Here is a 16,063-nt window from a genome sequence, read left to right as displayed (position 1 = left end):
TCCTCTTAATCGCATTACAACCGACGGGAAAAATGTGTTTGTTAGCTCACCTGTGTGGATGTTGTGTGTTTAAAACAAGAGTCCTTCTGTCTCAGAGGCAGATCCAACAGCATTCAAGTCAGAATTTTTCCACTCTGGTTGGAGGCCTAGTGAGTCAGCATCAATAAAAGTTTTTAAGGGCCATCATGCCCTCTGTGAGCCAAGATCAAGCGCTACACAGCAGGCAGATAAAGTGGGATTGCCTCGCATGTCATCTTTCTAGGACAGCCTGAATGGCTTATTAGGACACTCAATCCCTGTGTGTCCTAAATCCCTTTTTTTGACCCAAAAAAAACTCAAAATGTTCGACATGTGGGGCTCAAAAGTGCATCCCCACTGAGGCTGGAGGGGTACGGGATAACTAATAGGCATTGTAAGCCTCCTTAATTTTTCAAGTCTCCCGTACAACACAAACAATATTTAGAGAAGTTTTCAGTCTGCCCCTTAATCTTTGGCTGTTGAGATGTTTTTTGTCTCCTCTGCTCTGCTTTTCAGTTTTAACTCCTTTGAATCTACCTCTCCGGGTCAAATGATTCCCTGGCTTCACAAGCAGTTCTGTGGTGGCTCCACTAATGGCGCTGTAATTTTGCATCCCTTTGAAGTTCTCCCCGACCGTTGTGTTACCTGAAGTCTGCGCTTCTCTGAGGTTTTGGGATGGGGCAGGCTAGCTACCCTCTGCAGCCTAATTAAATGTAATTGCTCCATTTTGTAGTGGTGCCCGTGTGGAGAGGGGAAGCCTTGTAATAAGGGAGATTGCGTGAAGGGTCCGAGGATCACAGACGCCAAAGAGGAGCCACGAGGAGACGATCGGAGACGCTTCCCCCTTCTGTCGCCTCCTCTGTCCTGAGCAGACCTAGTCATTACCCCCTCCACTCTTCTCACTCTGGCTCTGTCTCTCCTCTCCCTTGCTCCTTCATCCCCTCAGTCATCATCACTCTCTCATGCATGTGCACAGCATGAGTGTTTTTGCACAATATTCTGCCCATGCTTCGTGTGCACTTAACTTGTTTTTCACCCTGATCTTAAAGTGTTCTTATCCGGACATGAAACAGGGATTCATGCCCCTGCTGGATAAAAGGTGGATCCAGGAAGTGTCTGGTTTGATCTACACAGCATTCCCTCAGGTGGCGTCACAGTCGCGGGTGCACAAGCTGGAATTCTTGGAATCCTTCAGGCACCTCTGGGACTCCGTGACTGAGTCAGACACCAAACATGGGCTGTTTAGCCCCTTGACACTGACTGGTAGAGCGACAGGAGACACATTCTTTCGGGGAAAGAGGAGCGGAGAAAAAAAGGAAATTACAGAGCAGGAGAGAGACAACATGACACACAGAGAGAGGGAGCGCCAGCTTGACCATGACCCTTCGGGATGACAGGCTGACAGGGGATGTGTGATGATGTGTGGGCTGCGGGTACAAAGGTGACTTAGATCGAGGGATAAGCATCATTCCCCCTCTCTGTTGTCTCTTTTTTGGGGGTGAGGAGGTGCCAGAAAACCTTCCAATTGGGATGATGACATTCCTTCCTTCTGCCTCCGCTCCACATACTTTTCCTGCGTCAGGGTGTCCGGTGATTTGCCTCCTTCGTCTTCCTCCTCCTCCTCCTCCACCACCCGTCTTCTCCGCCCTGTGGTGCCAGTGGGTCTGCCACACTGCCGTTAAGGCTAATGCGACACAGGCTCCGGATCACATTTCAGCCTCACATGAGCGCCCCCTCATCCTACACCCACCCCACCCTCCCCTCCCACCCCCATTTCCTCTCTTCCAAGCTGACCAGGCCTGGCCCAGGAAGTATACATTTGATGCAGATCAATAAAAGCACAGGATCCCAAAGCCATCATTTGGTGTTTTATGATCCAGGAAAGTGTCCGCTAAATGATTTCTCTGCTTGTTAAAATAGCTTTGTGAAGCTGGAAATGGGTGGCAGTAGCCAAGCTTCTGCTCAGATGGAGAAGTGTGTGTGTCCATGTCTGTGTGTGCGTGTCTGCTTTCCTGACAGCGAGAGTAGGGGTCTCTCGAGGAGAAATGATAAAAGTTGTGGGGGGAAACATCAAAAAGTGTGGTGTGGAACGAGTGTGGTGAGATCGCACACAGTGCCGGGCCTGCTGTCTCTCTTATGACCTCCCTGTCATGTGGCTTCCATGAGAACCAAACATCCAGCCACAGTTGTTTCCATACAAAACCAAGCTGCTTTGGGGATCCATCCGAATGCTCTTTTTCTTTTTTTTCTTTTCTTTCCTTACTACCACAAAGCTAATCGTTCGGCTGTTTTTTTTTTTGCATGGCTGCTTTTTTTCATCTCATCACGTGTGAAAACTTGAGCATCACGTAAACATCGCGACCGCCGGTGTCATTTCTCGGACGCGATCCAAATTGTAAGTGCTATGTGGTCCGTCCCTCTGTCACATTTTTCTCATACCTATTCTGGTAAACACAGTTGAGAGATACCAAAAAAAAAAAAAAAAAAAAATGCGCCTCTGAGTGTTGTGTACGTGTGCTACTGCTCCATAAATCTGCCAGCCTCATCACGCTCCCGTTCTAAACTGGGGGCACAACCAATTAACAAAGCCTACACAGTAATTCGCTGTCTGCGTGTTGAATAACTCCTCACTCCCAGTTCCCATTAGTGGCTTATGACTGCAGAGGTTCATAATTATACCATGAATTGTATATGTGCTTGATTCATAATTATACCATCTATATAATTATAGATTCATGCTTCCTCTGCAACCTGTTTTGACACATATCTCTTGAACTCTTGTGATCAAAGCTATCGGTGTGTAAATGTTATTGAGTCGGGGATTGCTGCAGATCATGTGGCAAATGTTCCTGTTGTCTCCAAACATTGGCTAAAAACTGTTTTGGTGGAAAAAAAAACCGATTGAATCCCTTTTTTTCACAGGTTGAGCATCCGTCCCTGCGATCGAGCCGAATGGAAAGAGGATGATTTATTCTATATTCTCTGCAAACGCGCATGTTATGAAGCGCTATGAAGCAGTCCCGAAACGCGAAACTGCATATTTCCTAACCACGTGTCTACTCTCTGATTAGTGCCTTTTTCACCCCACAGTCATAGTAAAGTAGGGGCCTTGGTGTTGGTGCTGGAATAAATGTCATTGTTTGAAGTGTAAAGTGTAAAATCAGCATCAGATGGCATTCATTTATGAGCTTATCAAATCCAGATGGATCTATTTTTTACTCAGCCTGATTCAAATATCCATCTCTTTGAGTCTGCCTGCAATTAAACCATTCAGTGAGCGTTCAACAGCCTGAGAAAAATCTGCTCTTTTATGAATCGGTGGGACACAAACAGGGTGAGCTGTTAACACCAGGAGAGACCACCCCTGATTTTGACTGTAAATTATATTATACGTCCATCAGGGCTCAGAGTCCTACTTCAAAGCAAAGGAGACAATACAATTGTGACGGCTTTTTTGCCCTGTGTGAGAAAATCAGGAGTGTTTTGAGAGCTGTAGCGCTAATCTCTCCTTTGGATACACAACAGTGACGGCATTCCTCTTGAGGTACAGCGTATGAAACACAGCAAATCAGGTGAGAAATGGGGAAGGAGCCAGAGGACCAATAAAAAGCACATCATGGGAAACTCCAGATGTTCCACGCGATCAAGAAAACCAAGAAGAATCCCTGTCAGACGTGGCCCTCGGGCAACACGGGGTTGTAATTTCAACTCCATTAAGATGTATTAGTGTTCATTTGTTTAAAGACAAGGAGCTGTTGTGTTGTGAGAAGAAGGCCCATTGTGTTGAGAGCGGGGCGTGGACAGCGGCAATTAGATTTATCTGCAAATGTTGGCAAATATAAATGTCAATTCTTAATGAATGGAAAATATTTGTGTGCGCCTGATTAAAAAAAAAAAAAAAAAAGAACGCTATGACTAAAACCCACAGATACAATTAATAAAAAATGTTGTGTGTGTTTTGCGGCTGAGGAGAAGAAAGGCAAAGAGAGGTGTAAACAATTTGATAATAAAGTGTTACCAAATGACAGAATGGGGATACAAATACAAATCGTGTTCTAACCACATAATGAGCTGGTATAAACATGTTCCTTTCAGATGACACAGCTAATCCCCAGGACAGCAAATCTGTTGTGTATCTTTCTCATGAAGTTCAAAAGGTAAGACTTCTGATCGGGTGACAGGTAGCTCAAGGGGTTGAAACCTGCATTAAAGTCTCTCTTTTATTTCCTTTCACTTTCAAATATTTACTATCCCCAAAGTGGTAAATAATAGAAGCTTAACCAGAAAAGGAGCAATATTTGCAAACCAATTGCCAGAATAAATGTTGGACACTTCTGTTAATCTTTTGCATGTTGCAATTCTGCAGCAGTTTATATTGAATTTTGGACTTTATGCTGCGCAAACATTGTGCTTAAGGTCTGGTCAGGGTTTATGAAAAGAACATTGTCCTATCAAAAATATCAAAAATAGTCATAGGTTTTTGCCCTTCCACTATCTTGACCACAGGTCTCTCACCCAGCAGCTGTCACATTACTTCTCCTGGCCATGAAAGTCACGGACTGGGCCAATGTTTGGTAATAAGGCAGAGGCTGTGCTTAAGGTCTGGTTGGGTTTCGGCAAACAAAAACAAACACTTGGTTAGAGTTGGTCTCACTAGTTCTGTTGCCACAAACATGGCTAGAAATGTTCCCATTGTCTCAAACAGTGGTGTCTTGGCAGGCAGGGGGTGGCTCATCGAACTTTCCCTCCGGGATTCATGTCCGTGTTGTGACGAAGCACTAAGAGTGCCGAAAACAAGTAAGTTAGAGCAGTGGTACCCAACCTTTTTTTGCACCACGGACCGGTTTCATGTATGACAAAATTTGACGGAACGCGCGTGTGTGATTCCGCGATAATAAAATGATAGCAGTTGTCCACTCACCGTCCCCGCAGCTGCAGTTCAGCCACTTTAACGGCCAACTTCAATACAGTTGTCCATCTCCCTCTCCTTCCGTCTCATCTTTGGGCCGTTTCCTTTTTTCTTTTGCAAAGTAGCTCTCCGAAGACGTTTGTTTTCCACTAATCTCAGCTAGCTTGATTTTTTAGGGTATACCGGTCCGTGACTGAAACAGGTACGTGTCAAGTGCGCCAAGAGGAAGAGACGGATGTTGTTAAAAGAGAATCCATTTTTCAAAATAAAACAATTTTCTGCGGATGATCGTCAATATAACGGAAATAAAATATCAGATAACGTATTTATTCTGTCTCTGCAGCCCGGTACCAAATGACCCACGGACCGGTACCGGTCCACGGCCCGGTGGTTGGGGACCGCTGAGTAAGAGCACAAGCCTGAATGTAGTTGTTTATAACCCAAAGTATGACGCTTGTCTAAACCTAACCAAGTATTTTTATGCCTGAACCTAACCAAACCGCAACCATTAGACAACATTAAAAACTCTCCATGATTCATAATATTGCATAGTATGTGAATTGTTAGCCAGCCAGCTTCATTTTCAGGGTCTAACCAGATGTTGTAACATGTTGTTATTCACATGATTATTGAGCTTTTATCTTGAAAGTGTAGTCAGACTGGATTGACGCTGGAGGTAGGTCATCATAGTTTGAAGTTTTAGGGCACTGACTAAGTTGGGAGAGGGAAATACAGATTACAAACGATGCCAAACCTTTATCCTGGCAACTGAGCCAATGTGTGGCAATACGGCAGAGGACGCTTGCAATTAAGTATTTTCTTCTTATTCTTTGATCAGATCGAAAAAGAATAAAAGATATGAAAAAAGGGACTATTTGGGAGTATTTGGACGTATCCAGCTCCCCACAGGAACATCTGAGCACTGCTTAAGCTTCATAGGGGTCAAAAGGGCAACATCTAAACAAAAGACAACAAAATAAAATATCCATTGGCCTCTCTCATTAGAGTGCAGCGCACTGTGGGGACTTCCTGGGTTAATAACTGGGATGGGGTCCGCGTGACTTTGTGTCTCAGCAGCAGGAGAGGAACACAGCCCTTTAATACAGCAGCTTCAATTACACCACATCAGGAAACCCATGTCCTCCTACGTCCCATTAACAAAAATAATACTCAGAAATGGTGCAGTGTGTATGTGCGTGTGTGTGTGTGTGCAAGAATCCTTTGGTGAGTTATATTTGGTTCCTTGACTCTTAAATGTGGCTCCTCTTCTCATTGGACTGCTCCAGATTTCAGATATTTGTCAGTATTGTCAGCTCTGGCAAAGCTCTGGAAAGACTGCTACGTTTACAGCTTGAAAAGTGCACCAACATCTGTTAAATTGCTGCCATTGATAATCATCACAACTACCGGCAAATTGCTGCATCTTATCGTGGGCAATTAACAAAATACGGAACTTCTAAAACAACCTCCGGCTGTCTTCTCTCTTCCTGAAATGCTCTCTCTCTCTCTCTCTCTCTTAGCCGCTCAGACATATGTGGCCTCATGTCAGGGGATGCCTCTTGTAGTGAATGCCCATTGAAGGAGGCTATTTTGCCAAATGCCAAAGCCATTGAGTTGCTTCATATCCTGTCAGATAAGCAGCCACAAAGAGCTCTCTTTTTTTTCCCTTCTTCCCAGCTCCCTAACATCTTAACATCCTCCTCTCTTCCTCCCCGTTCCCCTCCTACTCCTCTTGTTAGTTGATAAAGAGCGTTGTAATGTCAGGAAGGACACACATTCCTCACGATGTGCGCACAGATCTCTGAGGAGCAGGGGTGAGCTTCCTCGCAATGTGTGCCACAGATCAGAGGGAAGAAAAAAAAGAGCGGAAGAGATGAGAGCAGCAGTGATACACAACATTTGAGGGGAAACGAGGGAGTGAATTGAAACATGCATGTGGTGGAGAGACACTTGGAACACAAGCATGAGAACGGCAATAATAATAATTCTACACTTTATGGCACCTGCCAGGTAAGCTCTCAAAGCAGCTCAGAGTGCTTAAGACTAAAAAGAAAACAACTTCACCAGCTTTATCATAAATGATCCACTAATTAATTGTTTTTTTTGTTTTTTTTTAATGAATCAGCTATTCTCCTCTGTGGAAAAACATCGGCTCTGAGAGCCAACCTTGGCACTGTCTCACAGCTCCTGCACAGCATCCAACGTGCACCAAGTTAAAAAATGTTTTTGTAATTGCGCCACGGGAGTCAACAGAAGGAAGTTTTACTGTGTCAATCAGTTTGATGGTAAATTACACGCACAACACAAGAGAAAAAGCCTCTGTGTGAGCCTCCAGTGAGCCGGTGTTTGAAAACCTCCCCTGTGGCAACATTTGGACGTCGGGCAAGTGGAATGCTCAATAAAAAGCAGGCTTGGTACTCGGCCCTGAACCATTAGTAGTGAGTCGAGGCACTCGACGTGGTACACAGGCGTTAATTGCCTCGCTCCTTCATAACTTTTCTTGGAATCCTTTTTTTAACACTTTTTGTAAACAAGGTTATTTGGAAGGGATTGTAAACACCTGTGTGCTGGGAAATATTCTATGCGATCAGGACGCTCGGAGAGCGCAGATAAGTGAGTTGGTTCACAGACCGGTGATCTGTGTTATCTCACAGACGTTTGTGATTCTTGTTGTCCAATCAAAGAGCTTTCAGCCCTTTATTCTCTCTAATCTTTAAGCCATGCTTTGGTTCTTTACTCATCTTCTATTCCCAAACTTGATACTTATCTGAGAAACTGTCTCCAGATGCTCCCTTAAAGCCACTGACTCCATCCATTTAAGCCAGAGAACAAGAAGTAACTGCCCAATAACCATGTCAAAGGGCAATATAATTATGTGGTACACTATTTGTATAAACACTGTTGAGATCATGATAATATCATGTTATTAGATATTAAAGAGTAACTCCACCAATATTACACAATAAAGTGATTTCACAGGTCCCTGGGAGTGCTACTAGTGTCACTCTGTTTCTATGTTTCATACTGGTCAGTGTAGGCCCCAGGCTGTGAACAGCAAAACTAATCAAACAAATGAGTGATCAAAATCGATACAACAGAACCAGATATATAGCTTTCTTCCTTCTTTTCAAAACTTTTTTTTTTTTTTTTTTTTTTTACAAATGCAGTAGCACTCCCCAAGACCTGTAAGCACACTTTCACTTATAAAACTGGGGGAATTACCCTGTAATATTCCAATTTCAAGTGGATTTAAATTCATCAAGCCATTTTCTTTCTTTCCATTCCTGCACAAGTAAATCTCAGCTCTTGCTCATTAGATTTACAACCCGTAACATTTTACGGTCCATAACGGCCTCCAGTTTACTTTCATTTTAATTGCGCATTTTCAATTTGTCAACATGAACTATTTCAATTCAGTCGCTCCCCGCTGACTCTGCAGAAAAGTCTGCTTTATGTAGCACCAGCGAAAAACAGTGTTACATATGAAGCCTTCCCAGTTTGGCTCCTATCAAAATGGCTGAGATGCTTGTGGCTTTGTGATTAAGCTGCTGAAAAACCACACAGCCCAGGGAGAGTAAACCCAACATTTAAACCAAAACCCAGATACAGACAGCCTGGGCAACAACAGTGGCATATTAGTACTTACCCCAAGACAAAATGTCCGTCATTTGTGTGTAACCCACATTCAGGCAATTTGGCTTCTCAGCACATGGAATTAAGTCTGGGAGACTTGAGGGGGATTGGGGTAGTATAATGCAGCCATTTGACAGCCCTGAATTGTCTGGAGGAATTAAGATGACTTGTTGTAAAAGTGGCTCATGAGATTTTCAGTTTCACTTCATAATTGTCACGACTTTTTTCACACTGTGCATTTTTCATCTAGCTTTCTGTCTCACCTCTGGATCACCTGGCAGATGGACACCAAAGCGTGCAACAATTGGATGTCTACAGCATCAAGTCCCTGTGAATCCCTTACTGACCAGTGGGACATTTACTAGAGGAGAAAATAGCCCATCTGTCCAGCAAATGCTTCCATATGGACACAAAGAGTTGGGGTACATTCTTGTGGAAATGAAAGCAGCTCCTTTAATCTAAGAGACATAATCAATAAATGATAAGGCCTGTAGCCACAGGGTAAAGCAGTAGTTTGAAGATAACTTAAGACAAGATTATGTGACAACATGGGGGTGACAGGGGGTGATGTTGAATTAAAACATTATGCATGGCGGACTGGAGTAAGTTCCTTGGTAATTACGGGTTCCTATCAGCTCTTTAGATCACTTCCTGCAAGCTTAGCTCAGTCCTATTCAAGTGATCATTGTTTTATCTGGAAGGAATGCTAATGAGAGTTGCAGAGAAGCCAACCCTTGCCGACATCACCAAAATACACTTTGTGGCCAGTTTAAATGAGACAATAGATGCCTTTACTACAACTATTATGCAAAGGAGACATTGGAGCACCGATTCGGAATGCAATCTCTGTCTAGCAAATATTTACTAACGGCCAAAGAAAGGAAGGGGAAAAAAAAGCCTAGGAGACAACTAGCGTGGTTAATGACCGAGTATAGAAGGGCTGAAATGTACATTTCAGTAACAGGGGGTTAGACTGAGGCTTCTGAGCGCAATTCAAGGCCCTCGGGAATGTGCTGAGTTGAACATTTGATGTGCAAGATAACCAAAGAAAGTGGGCATTTTCGATCAACGTGTCAGACCAAATTTCAGTACAGATTCAAAAATAACACCAAGAATGGAGAGAGGTTTTAGGCTTGGCTTTGACTTCATGGAACTATATATAGATTTAAAGACCACAATTATATTTGAGCACCATGAGAATTTGTTCATCTCTGGAGCTGTTTCTAATGATATGGAGTGACCCACACGGGTGCTACTGCTCTTAAAGTCTAAAAATAGAGATGCTTATTTGCAATCCCACATTTGGGCCATGCACACTGAGAACGGCAAACTGTGACACCAGGCGAGGAGCTTAATTTTCCTTCTTTTATGATTATTGCCGAGAATTCAGTCTAAGAGGCAGCCAAAGCAGCCTTTGAAATAATGAATATGGAAATATGTTCTTTGACTTCAGCGTTACTGGTGAGGAGCAGCAGCGACACTGCAGGTTGAGAGTTCCTGGCATTCACGTTATGATTACATCTTGAATCACTCAAACATTTGAATTTGCCCTTCGATCCAAACCATACCCACCTATCCTTTTCTACTTCTCTCTAATGTGAGACCTGCGGCTTCAGGATGATGTCAAATGCAACAGCGGTTCCCTCGGTGTGTAGTTTGTGGTTTGTACCAGCAGGGGTGTTTGAGAATGGATCCTTTCAATGTCTACAGTTTATCAAATTAGGGGAAAAGATGTCATGCACGATAAACTTAAGTCTTTGTCAGTGGGCGCTCGAGTGTGTGCGATTCATGATTCATACCTTTCTCTGAATGTCAGCTGTGAGAGTGACAGTAATATGATGTTTCCCACCCACAATGGAGGAAGAGTCTCTAACCTCAACACTGGTGTTTGCTGAGACCATAGGGTGTTCCCAATCATTTCCCTTCCCACAACATAGACAATGAGCAAGGTTCGGCCCAGTGAGTGGAAGAACCGGGCAGTAGGTGAGGAGAAAAAAAAGCAGATTTCAGGCAGTAATTTGTAGAATTTTTGGAAATCGAGACTTTTTAACTTGTCGACTGGGGGCAGGTTTAAATGCTGGTAGTAAGGAGGAGCTGTGGAAAGAAGTGAACTTGACCACCAACTACATTTGCATTCACTGGGTGTTTCCTTTTGTCAGCTCATTTAGGGCTCCTCAGATGTTGGTGCGAACAAATCAACATTTAGATAGCGTACTAATGTGCCGCTGAGACGACCCTCTGAAGGTAACTACCTTTGATATGACCCCCTGGCTCTCACACTGTCCCCAGCTTAGCCCCACCAACAGGGGGCAAAGACAATCCAATCCATTTGCCCCCCAGAGAGATCAAAGCCCCGGCCTCCTCCTTTTCATTCTATTACCAAAGACTCCACCTTTGCAAATTCCCTACACAAATAAAAATGTGCCATTTTCAGCCATTTTCTTTGGTGGGGTTAAAGGCAGTGCTTTTGAAAGGACAGAAAACAAGTAGGGACATTAAAGAGTTTGGGGGCATGAAAAAGAAAAAAAAAAAAGGCTGATTAAGGCCTGATGACTGTTAATGAGACAATGGTTGAACCACTAGGGCCATTACTGTGCCATTGTCTGATGGGATGCTTCCCTGTTGAGTAAAGGTATGCCATTACACAACAGCCAGGGCTTTTGATGCCCCTCTTAAGCACAGGGATAATCACCCAGGTCTCAGACAGACAGACTCATCTCCTGTTGAGGATGTTTTATGAAATGAACAGAGGGCTCAGAGACACCTATTTCCTGCCCCTCGTAAAAAGTAGTCTGCTATGAGCGTGCTGGATTAAGCATGGTAACCAGAGTTGCCTACTGATGGCATGCGCTCTTACTTGGGTTTGTCAGTCACTGCCTAAACCCCTCAGCACAAAAAAAGTTTTTCAGAGTATTAAGTTTCTGTGGTCACCTCTGTTCAATCAGCTGTGCTAATTGACTGTGACTCCATAAGCCTGCCGTCTTTCGCTCTTATATAACTGTTTATAACTTTATTTTCTACTGAATAACGATCCAGTCAGTGTTAGTTTTCCACCAACTCTCTTACTCTGCAATATATGTTTTCTGACTTCTTCGAGAACTTCATGAATAATGAGTAAATTATATGTGTGAAGCAGCTTTGCGCAATGTGGTTGTGGCTGAGGCAGACTTAACACAGCAGCCAGGAGCTGAGCCAGCTCTGGCCCTGGCCCTCGTCCTAGTCCCAGCCCTAGGATGCCAGCAGCAAACTTCTGGACCAACCATAATGAAGAGTAGGCATTTTTATACCCAGCTGTAACTCTGCCCCCACCTCCTGGTGCATCTGTTCACTCTCTTCTCATCTGGCACAGCGGGTAGACATTGCATATTGGGATATTATTTGTATAAATAATGGGTAGATTGTTTGTTTGCGCTGAATTGGTCACAGCTGTGTAAGCACTGGGATGTGCTGCACATGGAGAGACCGAGGTAATCCACCTGAAGGATACAGGTGGCGGAGGATGAACTGAAGTGCCGACATGTCCCTCCAGTCATGGCTTTGCCGAAAAAGCCAGGAGCCAAAGGAAAACAAACCACCAGAGCATATCAAAACACAGGGTATTGTGGTCAGGTATCTCTTTACTGGGCTTTCATGCGGTGTTACTGTAACAGGCAGCTTATGCAACATCACATAACCACTTGTTTCTGTTCCAGCCCAACAGATTCACCCACCTTGGACCTTTACAGCTGAAGTCCTAGCAGCCGGGTTTCCTTCATGTGGTAAACTGGGACACAAACATGGTATGACATCATCAGAGAGGGACTTGAGACCACAGAGGAGGTGTCAGCAGCAGATGGAAGGAACACCAGGATGGATCAAACCAGTCATTCATGAGCATCCCCTGGTGAGCGAACCCAGTGTAACGCCTCTGTGCCTGGGATGGCAGTGAGAGACAGGCTGGGCCTCATGGTTGCCACATGGAAAGTCCGACCCAGTGTTTGAAAATGTGGAAATATTTCACAAGCATCATGTTGGTATTTCAATAGTTCAACATTATAGGGAGAGGGCTTTTTTCAAATCTTTGGAAAGAGGTGCATTACCGTAAATGTGCCTCTTTGTGAGCCAACGTAGGCTACAGACAGAAGCTGGTTAGCTTAGCTTTGCACAATAAAGGAAAAAAAGGAGAAACAAACAAACAAATTCACCACCAAATGTCTGCAAAACACTAAATAACAAGTTTTGCCATGTTTGTTGAGAAACAAGTGTGTTGTCATCTTGTTTTTCCTAGGATGAAATCGTCCAACACATAACCCTGCATATATTAACACAACTGGCCAACCGGCCAGTCATTACTAAGGGAGCTTTAGAGATGACAGAAGGATTTTGTCACCCAAAAAAAGAACCCGGCTAGCTCATTTCAGTCCCCATGCTCAGCTATGCTAGCATGCTGCTAGCCATATGTAGCATTAAGCCTCCAGCTAATTTGCCACAACAAAACTAAATACACTTTTTAAGCAATTTCACATTCTCCAAAATATGCTATAACATTCTTTAGTACACAACTGGAGCCATGACATGTTTACAGCTTAGCTATGCATCAGAATTGAAGGCAGATCTGACTCTCTGCAAAGTAAAAAATACCAACACATTCCGATGAATTTTAGTTACATTTTTTTCTTATGTTTTCTCTTTGGGTGCCAAAAAGTTCAGACATGACAGGTGACAGATATTAATCTTTAATAAGTGACTTTTAAAGCAGAGGAGGATTTTAAAAGGATTGTTATACCCTCAAACAGAACCTGGCTGTTTGAGGGTATGCTGACATGCTGCTAGCTGTATATTGCATTTATTGGCCCAACTTAACTTTTTGAGCAATGTCAATTCCCCAAAATGTCAAATTGCTTAAGGTACAGACCAAGGACATGTTAAGCCTAGCTAAGCATCAAATTGAAGGCAGGGTGTAATGCTGGTTCTCTCCAAAGTGAAAAATATGTGACTACCAACACACGCTAACCAATTAAAAATGTTGTAATGATAGATTGCAGATAATTGTTCCTCAGAAAGCTTTACAGACGATAGTGGGATTTTGTTACCCTCAAACTGAACCAAGTTAGCTCTTTTCACTGCACACAAGTGCTGGGCAAATAGATATTTATAACAGTCATCTTTATTTAGAGCCACATTAGCTCTGTGTCCGGCCTTCACGCTAAGCTAGGTCAAGCTTAGCTAAACACATTCCTCCTCCGGCTCCATAACACGGTCATGAGTGATCTGGGAAAGGAAGCTAATGCTTTGAGATGGGCTCATATCAACACAAGGATGACCAGAGATGGGCAAAGAGATGTGAAATCCAATATGCAAATAATTTGGGGGCTGGTTTCAAGAACATTTGTGACCTGGAATGCAATTAAATTCTTTTCATTTTACGTCATCACCCTGCTGTGTGAACACTCTTGTTTCCCCTGTAGTGTTGACATCACCCAGAAAATCAAATAAGTGCAGCAAACCTGTTCTCCACCTGTTTTTACACACTCAACGCATTGTGCCGAATGAGTTGTCCTTTGTTTAATTATCATTTCACAAGGACAGAGAGATTTCCCCTTATTGCTCAACTAGGCAGATTGTCATCCCACAAAGATGAATAGTGAGCATTGTGTCTCCGCTGTATGGAGCGATCAGTGCCAGCACCCAAAAGTTTGACACCTCCCTGTGAAATTGTGTTTACATAAGAATTTGGTTTTGATCCGAATGCTCATTCCAGAAGTATGCCATCTCTTTCATCTGGCAAAATAACATGCATTGCCTCTGTGTACACTGCCTCGTTTCTTCGCCCTTTCATCTCTGATGGTTCACTCATGGGTTTGTTAACTCAGGGATGTCTGTCAAGGGTGTTTTGGCAGCGATGTTAGAATAACAATGGCACATATGCCAGGTACTCAGGCAGAGAAAAGCTTTATTGTAACTCTTAGATTGTGAAGGGAGATAACAGATTCTGAGACAGCGTTATAAACAAATGAGCTCTGGGTTCTATTGTCCATTAAGTGTTATCATAACACGCTGCACTTAATGAATTTCAATCCAACTAGATCAGATTCTGGTTTGTTTTTCTGTTTGTTAAGTGTATTTTTGCATGTGAAATAGACAGAAAATGCCCAGTTGACCAAAGGCCAGTTGAACACACGTGTGCTAATCAGTATTTTTATTAGTAAGTGTTGCTATACGTACATGTTTCCAGTTCATAAGTGTACAGTAGCATGAAAATGCATGTCAGTGGAAATGCTGATTCATTCTTGTGGTATGACAACATCAAATGTTGTTGGTTCGGATGCCATTGTGTGGGCGAGTACGCTTCTCCAGTCCTCTCACACCCCAAGATTATGCCCTATAAGGGTGTGTGAGTGTGTGTGTGTGTGTGTGTGTGTGTGGACATGTGTGGACATGCGGACATGTGTTTGTATATGTGTAGTTACGGCGAGGTGGCGTGCAGGGACATGACTGTGTGTGTCTGTTGTTGTGGGTGCTGCTGCTGTTGTTGCTGTTGTTTCTCTGTAGTCCACTAAATGTTCCGTAGCCGACACACATACACACACACACACACACTCACCCTGGCCTTCCTGGAGTTAGGGCACATGCCTGTGGCCTGCGTTGGTCTGTGGTTGGAGTAATGATGACAAGCTCACACACATACACACGCACAAATTCCAGGACCCCCACAAACATGACTTGGCTGAGCCTGCATGGTATATTGCGCTGCTGACAATGCTCTCATTACTCTTAATTACAGTGAAGAATGGACACTAAATTGTTTAAATGGAGTGTGTCTCTCTGTATGTCTGCCTGCCTCCTCGTCAATGCATCTATCCTCAACAGCGGTGGAAGTATTCAGATTCTTTACTGAAGCAAAGGTAGAAGTACCATTAGTGTTGTAAAAAGTACACTATTAAGCAAACTGACTACCTCAGAATTACCATTTAAAGTAGAAAAATTAAATGTTAGTTGTACAATTTGCCGACTTGGTTATTTTGAGGTCACTGGTATCCTCAATGTTTTTTTTTTTTTTGAATGAGGTCACGTTGTCAGATTTTATACTGCACCAAAAGGTCATAATTCAAGTAAAAATTGAGATACTGAGTAAAGACATAACTTTTATAGTCATCCCCTCGATTAGTACACGAGTAAACGTCCTGAAGCAGCTCATATCAAATGTACTCAAACATCAAATGTAATTTCCTGGCAAAAAATGTGTGAATACCATTGTTTGACCAGTTATATGACTTATACTCAGCTTTTATTCTGATTAACAGGTTTTTGTCTTCTGATTTATAAGAAAATACATTATTGGTTAACCAGCAAAGTAACTTTTGGTGACGTAAAAGTCCACCTTTGGCCTCCAAACTGTAGTAGTAAAAGGACCTCAAAATTGGTCTTAAGTCCCTTACTGAGTAGACACTCTTGGTTGCATTCCATTACTGAATACCTCAAAGAAGTGAAAGTCCTGCATTCAAAATGTCAGTTAGTTCAGTG

This window comes from Sparus aurata, chromosome 15 (assembly GCF_900880675.1).
Source record: "Sparus aurata chromosome 15, fSpaAur1.1, whole genome shotgun sequence".
Classification (NCBI taxonomy): domain Eukaryota; kingdom Metazoa; phylum Chordata; class Actinopteri; order Spariformes; family Sparidae; genus Sparus; species Sparus aurata.
Note: the sequence above shows the minus strand (reverse complement) of the source record.